This window comes from Acomys minous (genome assembly GCF_964271855.1).
Source record: "Acomys minous genome assembly, chromosome: 1".
In the NCBI taxonomy this organism is placed as follows: domain Eukaryota; kingdom Metazoa; phylum Chordata; class Mammalia; order Rodentia; family Muridae; genus Acomys; species Acomys minous.
Window position 1 is genome coordinate 167,472,969 of NC_140483.1, and position 16,197 is coordinate 167,489,165.

The 16,197-nt window shown below is 36.4% G+C and overlaps 1 protein-coding gene across 14 annotated transcripts in view; it reads right to left on the reverse strand.

The window, feature by feature from the left end:
- Positions 1-16,197, reverse strand: part of PTPRD (protein tyrosine phosphatase receptor type D) — a 2,167,047-nt gene that overhangs the window by 814,430 nt on the left and 1,336,420 nt on the right. For all 14 annotated transcript variants that reach the window (XM_084785035.1, XM_084785038.1, XM_084785037.1 and 11 more), the window contains exon 8: positions 2,536-2,594. The gene's annotated coding sequence lies outside the window, so the exon portion shown is untranslated. The remainder of the gene's footprint in view (positions 1-2,535; positions 2,595-16,197) is intronic.

The window sequence follows — 16,197 nt, forward strand, 5'->3', positions numbered from 1 at the left end:
GCAGTTACATGACAACAAAAGTTCATTAAAACAAATTGATCCAAATTGGCCAATGGTCCTACAACAAAAGGTGATGAATGTGTATCTGTAGACTAGTTAACTAAAAGCAAATGAGAGTCATCTTAAAATAAAGTTTTGATTGGGCCCACCAGATTTCAACATGGATTATCATCCTGATGCTACAACTGTGAGGCACAGGGTGAGATATTGTGTTTCCTTTACTCCTCAAGTCACTAATTTTAACATGGAGATAAATAAATAGTAGACTTCAGAAATGTGCTGCAAAGAGTAAATGCAGGTTATATACAATGAGCTTCAGATACAGGATACAGTATCATAAATAAAGCTTAAGGGCACTAGAGAGATGGTTCAGCAATTAAGAGCCTTCACTGCTCTTTCAAAGGACCTAAGTTGAATTTCCAAAACTTACAAATGAAGAATTACAACCAATTGTAACTCTATCTCTAGGGCTACCCAGTGCCTTCTTCTGGCCTTCTATGGTACAAACACAATGTGTTGCATTGACTACCACTTTCTTGATCTGTTGCAGGAGGTTATGAAGATAAAATGTTGAGATAGTTGCTTTGTGTACAGTGCCCAATAAAGCCACAGAAGTGCCCAATTATTACTTCTTTGGTGGTTTGTTCTACTTTCTTTACCTGGCGAGGAGAAGACTATTTTATTATTTTGTTTTTATTCACTTTGGAAAGCCAGGTAGATGAGGAAAATAATTGAACTGAATAACTAGTCATGTTCTTTCTGGCTCAGGTAGTTGGTACTCTATGAGTAGCTGTCCATTTCATCTTCAGAGAATGAATTAAGATGTGTTGTTTATTTTCACCTCCAAATGTGCCTCTAAGTGGCAGCTGGTTTCCTGGTGCTCCAGGTTGTAGTGAAAATGATAAGATGACCCCTACAGTAGAACGGCAAACCTCTTACTGGACAGCAAGTGTTCTGGAGCATTTTTCACACATGGCTCATTAAATTTTCCCCACAGTCACAGAGGTAAGTATTGTCACTATCGCCACTTCATAGATGTCCAGGCCGACATCTGAGCTGACTGATAAGGATATATGTGGAGGAGATGTCAGTCTTGGCCTACATTTATGAAATTCACCCTTCAGAGTATAAATGTCAAAGCAAAGTATATCTGAAATGACTTTTAAAAGCCTTAGGTTACTCAGAAACCACTCAGAAAGAAAATAAGAACATAACTTGAATGGTTAGTTCTATGGGAATGAGTGCCCTGGATTCTAAACAACTTTTCTTTGAGTATGTTTATGTTTTCTTTTCAATGATCTCTGGAGCATAATGTAGTCTTTCTTGACATCCATAGTACCTTGAAATATGGAAGACCATTTTTTCTACCTTTGCTGTATGCAGATATTTTCTTTTTCTTAAAGACATAAGAAACAGGAACCCAGAAAATGAGACAAACAGTGATATAGTGATACCATTTCTTTAAGCTAAAAAATGTTAGAGTTTTAACTACTTTAAAACTTTATCAACTGCAGAAAACATATTCAGAAATAATAATTCAATCTCCTGAGTTTATTTTGTTTACCACTTGGTGGTAATATTTAAATGCTTGGCTGAAAGATCAAAAGAACCTGGAACTCATTTTTTTTTTCTCAAAGAAGTTCTTCTTTAAGACTAGGAGCATACTGTTGAGTTGTGAAAGTAAAGGAAGGCTACTTGACATAAGACTTGAACAGAAGGATTATGACGGATGATATCTGTACACTGGGGAGAGGATGTGTTAGGTGACAGTGCTGCCTTCCAAGCAGAGATCGTCACTGAGAAACGGAAACCCAAAACATCACATAGCCTATGTGTGTTATTATTTAACAGAAACTAGACATTCAAAATTTTCTAATCTACTTGCTAATCTGTTTGCTCACTTTATTCTTATTCCCTCATTAGTAATAAATAGCTTCCTGGCTTTCACAAGAACCAAAATAAGCTATACAGGTGAAACTACTGCCGAGAGCTAATAATTTCATATCTGTAGACACTAAACTTAATCAACATATAAGTCTATAAACATCTGCCACTCTGATTCAAAATTTTAACCCGTTGTTAAATTTCCACATTTGTAGCTAACATAGCCTATGATTCAGAACTGAAAACACTAAGCTCTCATTGGCAGATCATTTCTTATCTGTTTTGAAAATGTTGTAATATTATATACAAAAATCAACATCTACATTAAAGAATGAATGTTAGTGTATTTTATAGCTATAGCAATTGAGCTAGATGAAATATCAGTAGGTTGTATTTATCCCTCTTTCCTAAAGAGTATTAGCTAGTTATTAGGTACTATATATGGGTATAGTGAACATTTAAAGAAACATGTATGTCACTTGTGATTTTGGCCATAGGCTAAAATTAGTAAAATTAACTTTCCTTAAATTGGTGAACTAAGACCATCATGTCCAACACACAAAATGGCTGCATTTTTTTTTTTACATCATGTATTTCATTGAGTCCACTAAATGTTAAAGAAGAGTAGTTTCAGATGGATTGTGGACTTACCATGTGTAAGTCTTGTAGAATTTTTCAGAAACAGTTCCTGGCCTCAGAATGTTGAACACCTAGCCAAAAATACAGAAAACAACCACTGTTAAAACTCTTAGCATGAAATAACTTACAAGATACATTTTTGTCTTCTTTTGAGCAATGATTAAAGAAGAAGTAGAAGAGCAAGATGACTAATAAGAAATAGACAGCAATTTTTTAAAGCACAAGTTTTCAAAGAGCAACATGGAAATCTGTAATTTTTCCCATAGGCTACAAAGTCGTGAAATTGAGTCTTATTAAAATGTTGAATTAAGACTATCATATTCAATATGGCTATGTGGTTTTCTTACATTTACTTTAAATCTACTAAATATCTTGGTTTGTTGTTTTGTAATATTACATGCCTTTCAAAATACCCATTTTTCTTCTTTATAGAACATGTACTCCAATGTTGTTAAGAAATCACTTGCAAGAAAACCTAAAAGAAATCATTGTCTTTCCTACTAATTTCCAGGGCTAATCAGCAGGGAAGAATTCCAAATCTTACAGTATTCCATCTGTGTAAAACCACCTCATTAATATTTTAAAAAGCTATACCTCTGAGAGGCACAAAAAGTCACTGTCTTAATTCCCCAACAGAATCGTTAACTAGACTTACAATCTTATCCATGGACTCCTGTTAACTTTGTTTTCAAAGGCTTCCTTCTCTCTCTAAGCACCTTCTTTACCCTTTTAAGATGTTCAACACTTAAGTCCCCTTCAGTTCCCAGGCCATTGTCCTTTAATGCAGAGAGCTTCCATGTGACATTCTGTCATCTGCTCTCCATGTTTCCACCAGATGACTCAGGCGTCCAAGTGTCACATAGTTGTCTGGCTTTCTATTAGAACGCTTCCCCATTTCTGCCTTCTGGCCATAGCCCTGCTACATTTTGTAGTGAGGTGTCACTGTGAGATTGTGATCTTCACAGCGGGGCATTTACTAAGTATCCCGTATATGACCATTCTTTCTGTGATCTTCACACACATGTCAGCTTCCTGAGAGCCTAGAGGAGAGACCATCTAAAACATCCAGAGGATCATGTTTTAGCTGGCAGTTTTCAGAGTCTCCTTCATTTCTGCTGTGAGCTCCACTAGAGGTTTATGTTGTAAGAAGGCACTAACTGAAGCCATTTTGAGTAATACTTCCATTTTGAATAGGGGTTAAATAAAGTTTAAGTTTCCAAGACTTCCCTGGATAATGAACACCCTGCTTGGCAGAGAGAGAGACATGTGGGTGGGTAACAGACACCCTGGTTGGCAAGTTGAGACATGAATTCTCTAGGCAAGTCACCCCACCACAGTTGACAAAACCACTTAATCAAAACAGGATAAATATACCATATATGAAAATATCCCTGGGTAAGTCCTCTATGCCTGAACCCGGATTGGTGGGAAAATGTAACTGTAACTTGACACAGATGCTTGTGGCTTAGATGTGCTCTCTACCTAGGGCGGCAGATCAGCTCCTGAATTTGTTCTTCATCTCTGATAGATCAGTAGCAGCTTGATTACAATAACATTTTATTTTCTGTATTGACCTGGTGTTTGAATTGTGTTGGATCAAGGCATACCTCATAAAAATGTAAATAAAGATTATATTTTTGCTCTTTAAGTTAATATCTTGGGCTTTTATTACAGCATTTTGCCTAATTACACTAAATGGGTGTGTTTGGTGTCCCCTGTTGGAATGTAGTTTATGATGCTCATCATAGTAACCACTTTTGTCTCCTTCCAGGTTATATCTGACCCTTTAACACAGTAATATTATATTGTAGCCCCCTCTCACTACTGTTTCAATAATTGTGAATTTTATATGTTAAAGTACATCATGAAATATTCATAGGTAATATTGTACTAGAAATAATTGCTTGTACTGGAGACAGGAAGAGGTTTCTTTTGGTACGGACATCAAAGTACCTCTGGTTAAATGCATAAAGATAAATTCTGATTTTTGTTAAAGAGCTCAAAATAAATGGTAGCTTCAAAGGAGGCCTTTCAAAGCTGTTTGTGGGCTTCTGTTTGTAGGCTGTGCACTAGATGGTGACAGTATTGCAAGCCACAGTCAGAAGTAGAGCCCTCAAAAGCTCCTGGATGCAGTGTGATTTCAAATATCCTCAAACCTCTACTGGAGATTTAGTGCCAACAGAGAGAAAAATGAAAGGTAATTTTCTTCCCTTTTCAAAACAATAACCAATCACAGAGCTCAAGACCTTCTGCTCTTCACATATTACAATGAAATAGCTTTTGAAGCTTAGATAAAAATAGACACTGGACTAACATTACCAACACTCAGTCAGAAAGTTGCCATGTATTTATTTCTGACAGTCTTTCATCCACCTTCTCTTATAGTGAAAAACCACTCCATCCACGGACTTTTAGGCAACTACCTGTTTGAGGCCACTTTGGAAAGATTTTGGTGTAAGTCATACTTTTCTGTTTCTACCTTGTCTTCTACTTCCTGCTTACATAGTTTTGTTTGGTAAAATAATTTTGAAGACACGTTTTCTTTTTTAGTCCTGTGGAAGTGAAGAAAATCTATGGGAGCTGGCCAGCTCTCTCTGTTTCCTTTCTTAGAAATGAAGATGGGATTTTGGAATCCAAATGTACAGCTGCCTTTAAAAATAAAACCACTATATCCACACACACATATTTCATTGACAGTATTTATACATACCCCCAGAGTACAGAGTGACATTTTGATACATGCATATAATGTGTAGTGATTGGTTCATAGTAGTTGTCTTATCTGTCACTTTCGACTCATTTTGTTGTCTATGTTGGGTACATTCAAATTCTTTCCATCAGACATTTTGAAATGTTCATTGATTGCCCATCACCATTGTCCCTATAAGCTGTGGGATGCTAGTAATTACTCCTTCTGGCAGACAGCTGCACCCTGAGTGCTTATCCATCCTTATATTCCCCTATGTCTCATATCCTTCTGACTTGGAGCCTGAGAGCTGTGCTTCACAGCTTTGAATAGAGGCTCTAGGCTGGAGTTTGGGGGGTTATAATCTATCTGTAGTGAAGTTCTATGACTTTATTATGTAATCTGCCTTTGTAAAGCACATCTCTCTTTAGTGATGCTTAAATGTAGATTCAATTTGCCAGGTGGAGCCACTCCTTACATTTTTTTTCCACAATAGAAAACTATTTGGCTCCTCAGATCACCATGAACTATTTTTGGATTTTAGTTTTGAGTGACATATCATGTTAGTGTATACTTATGAAATATTGTGTTATTACAACATATATAATGCACGCAGTGGCCAAATCTGAGTAATTAGGGCTTCTGTATTCTTACAAATTCATTTATTCTGGTTTATTATAAAACATGCAATTATTGTAAACTATGGTCATCCTGTTGTCAACAGCAGGATTTAGCCTTCTTATCTGAGATTATTTGAACAGTTGCAATTTTATTCATGACGGTCAGTCCTGATAGTCTTTGTGGTTATTTTAAGAAACATATAAGATACTTTCTCTCTTATGTTCCTAAGTATTGAACAAAATGTGGGCAACATTAGAAAATTATCCAACCTTCTACTTCTTTTTGTACTTTTCTTGACTGTTCTATTCATCATTCTGATCACCTGACTGTTCTGAAGATCATTTCGGTGGTCATCTGACTGTCATGCCCATGGTTCTGGTCATCTGACTGTTTTAAATATTGTTTTGGTCACATTTACGGAGTCACCATTTCAAAAGCTACCTATCTTTTCAGAGTACAAAAATCAGTTCAATGTCTAGTTTGTCACCAGATGACAAAGGTATCTTTCACACTATCCATGAACATAAAATGTCTGATCTCTCCAAATTCATGCTAATGTTTAGGTCAACTGGCTTTTTACTATGAACAAAATATGGCTTATTAATAATCACCATTTTGTTTTCTTTTCTGGGCATTGAGAAAAATATGGTAGTAAAATTTCTCATCTGCAGGAGACAGTGTTTTTTTCAGGCAGTGATTTACCTCAAGGAGGCTGCCTACAGCTGTTATTAAAGCAGTGCAGTGAGATGATGAAACCCACAAAGTGGTACTTCCTCAGTGGTAAAGATTCTTTGATTTCTCTGCTGTGTGCAAATGTTCTGGCTTAAAACTACAGCTGAAAGAGTCTAAATATGACACATTCAAGGGTAGCCTGTTCATTCAGAGGTAAAATCAAGCCACATGGTGTTTATAGTATTCAAATGTGTACATAGAAAGATGTACAGTCTTTTTAAACTTAGTATGCCATATCCTCCAAGAAATATGGGTGTCTATGTTATACTGTTTTATTTAATATATTTTGTGTCAGAAGACCATTGCCATTTTCTTAATTGGAGTACATTAATTAATTTATGATTTATATTCTCAGAAGTAAAATGTTTTGCATTTTCTATCCTATATAATGTTTTCTCTGCTACAATCTGAAAATTCCATGTATCATTAGTGATTCATGTTTGCTGTATAAAAATGTAGTAATTAAATCACATCAGATATGAGGAAAGGTATGGAATATAGATGCTAGTATCTATTTTATATGCTTTAGTATGATATTTTCTCCTCTTCCCTATGCTAGAAATAATTCTTCCTGAAGTATTTCTATTGTGAGCCACATTTCAAAGTATCAAAACTTCTTTTGATTGTCAAAACAGCATGTAATTTTAAAGCACTCTTTACATTAGCACAAGCAGCAATGACCTTTTAAAGTAGTTAAAATTACACTGTAAAGACATTTAATTAGGAAGCCTTCAGTTCCTTTTATTTAGATTTGCTTGTGAACATATTCTTTAGTTATTGTTTTCTCAGTTTCAGAGATTAGAGTATAAAGATGAACCCTTGTAATTGCTTAAATATTAGTAGAAAAAGTTCCAAGAAAAGAAATAAAACACCTAAAGGTAGTACCTTGCAAAAGTGTCAAGTCTCCATTTCACAAGTAGGTATCTCTCCTTCTTCTTCCCATTTCCCTCTTTTCTTCTTTTTAAATTTTATTTATTTTTAATATATTTTATTAATTTATTCGTATTATATCTCAATGGTTATTCTATCCCTTGTATCCTCCCATTCCTCCCTCCCTCCCATTTTCCCCTTACTCCCCTTCCCTATGACTGTGACTGAGGGGGATCTCTTGCCCCTGTATATGCTCATAGGGTGTCAAGTCTCTTCTTGGTAGCCAGATATCCTTCCTCTAAGTGCCACCAGGTCTCCCCATTCAGGGGACATGGTCAAATTACATGCAGATTGTTATCCCTTATTTGAATCCTCCTGTCTCTTTCACCCTATTCCCCTCCCCTAGACCTCTGAGAGAAGGGGACCTTCTCCCCTACCATAAGACTACAGCCTATCAGGTCTTTCCTGATAGCCTGCTTTCCCTTCCTCTGTCTGCCTGTTCAGCCTCTCTTCCAAGGGGAAGTGATCAAAGCAGGGGCACCAGAGTTCATGTCAGAGGCAGTCCCTGCTCCCCCAACAATTGTGGAGAATGAGCTGTCCATTGGCTATATTTGAAAAGGAAGTCTAGCTTTATTGCAAGCATTGTCCTTGGTTGGTGCATCAGTTAGTTCAGGGACCCTGGGCCCAGATCCACCGGCCTTGAAAGTCTCACTGAGGGGCTCCTGCCCTCTGGTCCTTCCATTCTCCCATTCTTCCATACCACTCTCAGCACTCCTCTCAGAGGACTGCAGCAAATTCCAGCATCTGTCCCTATCCCCCACTAGGTGGGGTCTCTTAGGGACATCTATGTTGGGCTAATATCTACTTATAAGTGAGTATATACTATGTATGTCTTTCTGAGTCTGGGCTACCTCACTCAGGGTGATTTTTTTTCTAGTTCCATCCATTTTCCTGCAAATTTCAAGATTTCTTTGTTTTTAAAACCTGAGTAGTATTCCATTGTGTAAATGTACTATAGTTTCTTTATCTGTTCTTCTGTTCAGTGATATCTAGGTTGTTTCAAGATTCTGGCTATTATGAATAAAGCTGCTATGAACATGATTGAGCAACTTTTGGGTATATGCCCAGGAGTGGTATAGCTGTGTCTTGCAATAGCACTGTTCCCAATTTTCTGAGAAAGCACCAGAAGATTTATTTCCAATGTGGTCATAGAAGTTTACACTCCCACCAGCAATGGAGGAGTGTTTCCCTTTCTCCACATTTTTCCTAATATACTTATTAATTCTTTGATGTTTTCATCCAGTGTATCTTGGGCATGATCACCCCTAACTGTTCTTACCACCAATGCGGTCCTGCCTTCCCTTTCCATCTAACTGTGATATTATTTCATTTTCCTCTCCTTTTTCCATCAGGCCAGGTTTGTGTTGCTTAACTAGTCTTGTGGTTGGTGTCTACCCTGATGGAAGGTCATATCATTAAGGGTCATATCATTACAGAAAACAGATATTCCTTCACCCAGGAGCTATCAAATACCAATAGCTCCCCAGACCATTGTGAGATTATCTATCTACTTTCCACACTGTATACTGATAAATTATCTAGTTGCAGCTTGTGAAGTCTTTGTATATGCTGTCAAGATTTCTCTGAGTTCATTGTGCATTTGCACTGTTGTACCTGGGAAATACTATTTCCTTTATGTTATCATTGACTTTTGCTATCACAATATTTCCACAATATTTCTCAGCAGCCTCTGGAATTATCTCCATGATTGGCCACATATTAGGACATAGCCAGTCTCAATTTACATAGAAATACTGAAAAAAAATCATCCTGTATATTATCTGACCACAGATTAATAAAGTTAGATATCAACATTAGAAACTCATGGAAGATAATCAACATACTACAGAATGACCTGGGATCAAAAGAAAAATTAAGAAGGAAATTTAAAGATTTGATAGAATCAAATTAACATGAAAACACAATATACTAGAATCTGTTGGAAACAAGAAAGGAAGTTTTAAGAGGAAATTTTACAGCACTAAGTACCTACAATCAAAAAGGTGGAGGCATATCATATTAGTAAGTTTATACAGAGCCCAAAGGATTTGAAAAATCAAGAACTACACCATAAAGTGTAGACAGGAAGAGACAATAAAACTCATAGCTGAAATTAATGAACTAGAAATGAAAAGAACCATATCAAGAAATCAATGAAAGCAAGTATTGGTTCTTTGAAAAGATTAACAAGATTGACAAAACCTTTATCTGACTCATAGAAATGTCATTCTTTATTTACAATGACCTTTTTTTTTTTTTTTTTTAATGTGGGACAGATCCAGTGATTTGAAACTAGGTTATTTTAATGACAAAAAAAAAAAAAAAACAAAAACAAAAAAACAAAAACAAAAAAAACCCCACTTGACTCTAGAGTTCAACTGCTTTGTAATAAAACACATTTTAATTATGTGATTTAAACTTAGAAAAACTTCAACAATAATAAAAATGACTATAATGCAAGGTTTTCATAATGTGTGTGACAGTATAGGCAAACAAGAAAGCCTTTTCAGAAACCCAAGTCTTCAAAAAAAAAAAAATCAAAAGGTAGTTCTGAATTGTTAAAAGATAAACATTCATACAAACACGTATAAAAGGAAACCACATAAGCTAACTCCAGGATACCTAGTACACAGATCAAGAAATAGAATATTCCTAGCATTGTAGACCTCATATTACCTCTCATCAACATTTTTTCCTCTTCTCTAAAGGCAAGCAGTACTATCTCAATTCCCTATTCTATCATTTACAGTGTCTTTGAATATTATATATGCTTAATTCTTTATTGTTGGTTATACTTGTATTTTGTGGGGAAAAGTCAAGAAACAATTTAAGGAAGAAGGATTTAGTCTGCGTCATGGTTTGAGAGTGAATGCTCTGTCATGAAAGGGAAAACAAAGTAGCTGAAGTGGCTAAGTCTGTGGTAGTGAGAAGGTGCGGAGGTTTGCTCATTTGTCATATGGAGAAGCAGAGAGAGACCTTGGGTGGATCTTAAATTGGGGCTAAGTTCTATGCAATAAAGTCCACTCCTCTGGATTCTGTATCTTTGAGGCTGACTTTATATTCCAAAGCAATGGTTCTCAACTTTCCTAATGCTATCATCCTTAAATACAGTTTCTCATGTTGTGGTAACGCAGAAACACAAAATTATTTTGTTACTACTTCGTAACTGTAATTTTGTTATTGTTATGAACATAAGGTATGCAGGATATAAGATGTGCAACCTCCAAAGAGGTCAATGATACGCAGGTGGAGAATCACTGTTCTAAATGTTCCACCCTCTCACAAAGCAGCTCAACTAGCTAGAGAGCAAGTGTTCAAACATATAAGTCTGTGAGAGATGTTTCATAATCTAAACTATAATATCTGTTGTTTTATGTCAAGTTTATTGCATGAATATTATGGTTGGGCACATTCATGGTGTAATTTTTCAAGTTCCTGCTGACATTGCATAGTTTATGGATGTTCTTCTCTGCTGATTGACATTGGATTATTTTTAGTTTATAGTAATTACAATTAATGTTGCGCTAAACATCCTTATATAGTTATAATCACAAGTAGAATTACTGGACCATCTGGCATACACAGGCTCATTGTCGATGGAAATGGCAAAGTAGATATAGCAAGTATACCCTTCATCAATATTCAAGTGTTTGTCTTCTAGTGCCATTACACCTTTGCAAATACTTGGTTAGATCATTTGCTTTCAATTCTAAGTTCTGGAAGAGGAGAGAGATATTGAAGAACTGGACCACTAAAAGCTTCACCACATTGAGTAGCTGGTTGGATAATGATAGTTGTGTCCTGAGTAGGGATGAATTGAATGCCGCTAGCATATATTAGAAGGAGAAAGATCCATGAAGTGTATCTGTTGGGGTGCAGGTAGGGGATACTATGAGCAGCTTTGTATCTATGGATTATTAGAGAGTAAATCGATTTGACCACATAGGTTCTATAAGATATTCTACTTTCTCTAAATCCATCATTTAGTCATTTATTCAACCTTCCCACCTTGCCATATGACTTGGGAACTTGTATGATTAAAAACAAAACAAAACAGAGAAGAACCTAATATCAAAAGATGCAAACAACAACACAATTTACAAGTACAATCTTGATAAAATTCAATATATTACACTGAAGCAAAGATTTTTAAATGTGTTCAGAGTTTGAGAAATTGAAAGAAGACACTGATAAACACTTGAATAAATTTGAGGACTGCAATTAACTCCTGATTAAAGTCTACAAAGACACAACCAAGTTACACAATGCAACAATGAGGACAAATAAAGAAATGAAAATTAATTAAACAGAGATAGAAACATGGAAGAAAACTCTAAAATAAAGCTAGAAATTAAAAACTCAATGTCTTAAAAAAATAACTGAGGAAAACCTCATCAACAGAATGGACTTTGTAAATGAATATATCACGACTTGAATACAAGGTAGTGGAATTGGATCATTACCTCAAAAATTTATGTATTAAAAACACTTAAGAAGCTAATATGAAGGAACTCAGAGATAGCAATAAAAGACCAAATACACAAAGTGTAGTCATAAAAGGAGAAGAATTCCATGTCAAAGCATAGAACATATCTTCAATAAAGTCATAGAAGAAAACTTGCCAAATTTAAGGAAACAGATGCATATTCAAATACAAGAGGTATACAGAGCAGGAAATAGGACCAGAAAAGAATCTTTCTATGCCATATTAAAGTTAAAACACAAGGTATACAGAACAAAGAAGGAGTGTTGAAAGCAGAAAGTTTAAGTCTCACTTAAGGTCCGGCCATAAGAACTCTTGCCTCCCCAATTTGATCACTTCCACTTGGTGGGGTGGGCTGGTGGCACACAGAGGCAGGGGAAGCAGGCTATCTGGATGAAGGATGAAACCTGATGGTCTGTGGGCATATGGTGGGGGAGGAAGTCCCCTCTGTCAGAAGTCTAGGGGAAGGGAGGAGGGTTGAAGAGAGAAGAAGGATGGGAACAGGAAGATACAAGCAAGTGGATAACAATTGGGGTATAACTTGAATAAATTATAAAAAAATAGGAGGTGATTTCTCCATGGAAGCTTTAACACTCAGAAGAGTGGAGATCAATGCGATTCAAGTTCTGAAAGAAAACAGCTGCTGATGCAGTCTACTTCACCTTGAAAAACTGCCCATCATAATTGAAGGAGTACAAAAATCTTTCCCAGATTAAAAACAGGCTAAAGCCCAGTGCCATATGTGGAACACTTCACCTAATGCTGTTGGTCAGGGTTAACCAGACATCCTCCAAAACAATATAACCTACTGTTATTACTCTTGGTGGCCTACCAGAACTCTGAGTGAAGACTGCATTGTTGAAGGCATAACACACTTTGGTCACAGGGCTTGGAGACATCAAATGGGTACCAAGGAGCTTGCTCTGTGTCGTCTAGTTTTCATTGGACTGTAAAATGCTAAGAGGGTTACTAGTAGAGAAAAGTTGTCAACAGTCTTACTTAGTTGTAAAATCTGGGAACTATTATAAACAACAAGTACAGCAAAAAATATCCATGGGTGCACCGTTCACACTAAAGTTAAGGAGGTGATCAGCCAATTTCCAGCTGGATTGAAGAACTGTTCTCCAGGAAGAAATGCATGTCTGTTTTTTTGTAACTCTGGCCAAGAACCCATGGATGGGAGCTCATACATCGTTAAGATAAACATTCTACTATTATTTTTCTAAATGTGCATAGTATCAAACTGTTTTCTGTATTTGTATCACTCTAACCAAACCTCAGTGCAGAGCTCAGACCACATCAGAGAAGTTTACTTGTGCGGTGGGCAGAAAATCATAACTGGTAATAGTGCAGAGAATAAGGAGCCACAGGATGATCGAACCTACATGTGACATTGATATTACACTACATTCCCAAAAGCTCAGGGACCACTGGAGAAAAGGAAACAGAGATTCTAAGAGTCAAAGTTTAGGGAAGACTGGAGTGAAACAGTGTCTTCTGATGGTCATGATGAGGGGAGGGTGGGATTGGGTAGTGGTTCTGGGAAGGAGTGGGGATGAAGATAATAAAAATGCATTGCATGCATGTATAAAATTCTCAAAATAAAAAAATATACAAAAACAGATGAAAGAAATTTATGACCACCAAACCAGTTTTACATAGAACAGTGGAAGTAATACTTCTGTTGGAAGAGAATAATAGCCATACTTAAGAGTCTGATATAAGCCAGGCACAATGGTGCCCACCTATAATCACAGCACATGGGAGGCAGAGGCAGGCAGATCACTGAGAGTTCAAGCCAGGCTAGTTTTCAAAGCAAGTCCAAGGGCTACATAGAGAAACTATGTCTTGAAAAACAAAAACAAAAATAAACACACACGAAAAAAGAGTCTGATATGCCAAGTAGCATCGAGAAAACAAATAACATAAATTCAACAAAAAGACCCTAAGCAGGACACACCTCTCTGTAAAAACATTAAATACTAATGGCTGCAATGCCCCAATCAAGACACATGAGCTAGGCAACTGGATTGCAAAACACAAGCCATTTATTTGCTGTCTACAAGTGAAAGGAATTTAATTGCAATATTTTGAGGTAAGGGGGATTACCCACATCTGTGTTCTAAGTATATGTATTTGTGGGTGATGGCAATGTGTTTTATGATTGTACTAAAATAATTAAAGCAGTCCATGTCTCCAGAACACTAGAAACTTCCAAAGACAGCATATTCTCTCTGTTCCTTCTCTGTCAATCTGTGTCAGATGCCCCTTATGGGGTAACAACTTATAATGGCACATTCTGTAGTTGTCCACACACTTATCTAGAATGTAAGAGTGGCATTTTCCTTGGATTTTATTTTAGTTTTTCACACAAGCAAATTATATAATAATAAATGATGAATAGTTCCGAAATGAGTGCAGGAATGAAAGCATATCTCCTTTAGCATATCTATAAGAGTACAGTCTATATTGTTAGCCACCTGGGAATTGTAAAAGAAAATAACATGATACATCACCTTACCCTAGTTAGAAAAGTTATCAAAATCATGAAAATAAATACAGAAGAAAATGAGGAGAAAAAAATGCATAGTTAGGAGGTCTATACAAGTTAAAATTTCAGCCACTGTAGATGACATGTTAAGGGGTTGATATACCTTAGTAATTCATTCACTACAAAAGACATCTTCCGGTATTTGTATAAATTACTAACCCAGTCATTATAGAAGACAATATGGATGTTCCTTCAAAGTCTAAACATAGATCTGTTATTTAAGCCACTGAGCCTGTTTCTGGCTGTATACCCAGAAGAAATTATTTCAGTGCAAGAGACACCTGAATGCCCATGTTTATTTTTTCACTATTCACAACAGCTAAGATGTGGCATCAAGCTGGATGTCCAACACAGGACTGTCTAAAGGAACTGCTTTATACATGCAGTACAACTTTGTTTAGCCACATAAAAAGGATACATCAGTTCAGATGCATGGACAAAGAAATCATGTTCTCTCTCACAGGTAGATGCTGAAAATGACTTTTTGTTTGTTTGTTTTTTGTATGTGAGCCAGACAACAGAAAATTTGATATACATGTCAAATAGAAACAACCCTTGTTGTCCAGTTATTGCTGACTTCCTCTTAAAGAACTGAGTCAATTTAAGTATTTCTTCTAAAAACATCCAAATATGACCCATGTCGTGCCAAGCATGCATGAGACAGGCTGTTGAGATACTTGAATCATCTGGATCTATAAATGAGAGGACACCCCATTCTACAATGGCTGCTCATTCTAGGAAGCTAAGACGGTGTCCTTTAGGAAAAGCAGAAATAATATTTGTTTTTTTACAAGAAAGAGGGAAACACTCAAAGATAAAATAATAGTGTTTATAGAAGGCAGGAGGGAATTTCTCATACAAAAAGATAAACCCAGAGCTGAAAATTCTGCACTAACCACTGCAGTACACTACAGCAAACTCCAAGTTCCCAAAGGATAGTTCTTAGGTGCTTGGCTAATAAGAGACCAGAAAGCCAGGCATCTTAGTTATTAAAAGGGTTTTCATAGTGTTTGAAAGCAACCTGGTTTCAATCCCATCAGGAATTCGTAATGAATACTGCACTTTCTGTGGAAGCAGCAATTCATAATTTCCTTTTATTCTTGTTTGTTACTACAAAGTACTGTGTCTCATGGGGCTTTGATTAAGGTGATGAGACAAATAAAACAAATAGAGAGCCCATTAAATGTCTGCCTGAAACCAGAGATGCACTACTTAATATGAAAGACTGCTCAAAACCAATAATGAAATAATTATCCTTTCCCACAACTGATAAAGAGAATGATGGCTGAATGTAGATTTGGGAAAACTAATTTACACTGAAGGAAGGGCGAAATGAAAGGAAGAAACCCACTGAAAATCAGCTGCTACCAACCACCCGGGACTGCAGGGAAAGTCACAAGATAAGCACGGCAAATGCTCCTCCAGCGAGAGCAGCAATCATTCGGGGAGAAGGGATGCTGATAAGGCCCCTCCTCACCGGCATGCAATCATTCTGCATTTTATATTATTTGAAAAGAGCTTGATTATTTTCCTTTGAATGAAGCCAGATTGATTCACATTTACCTGTCAACAAAATGTTCCATTTCTCTGTTTTGCCTTTCTATTTAAAGGCATATGACCCGACTACAAAATTTCACATACAAACCTTTAGTTGGATGTAAATAAATAATG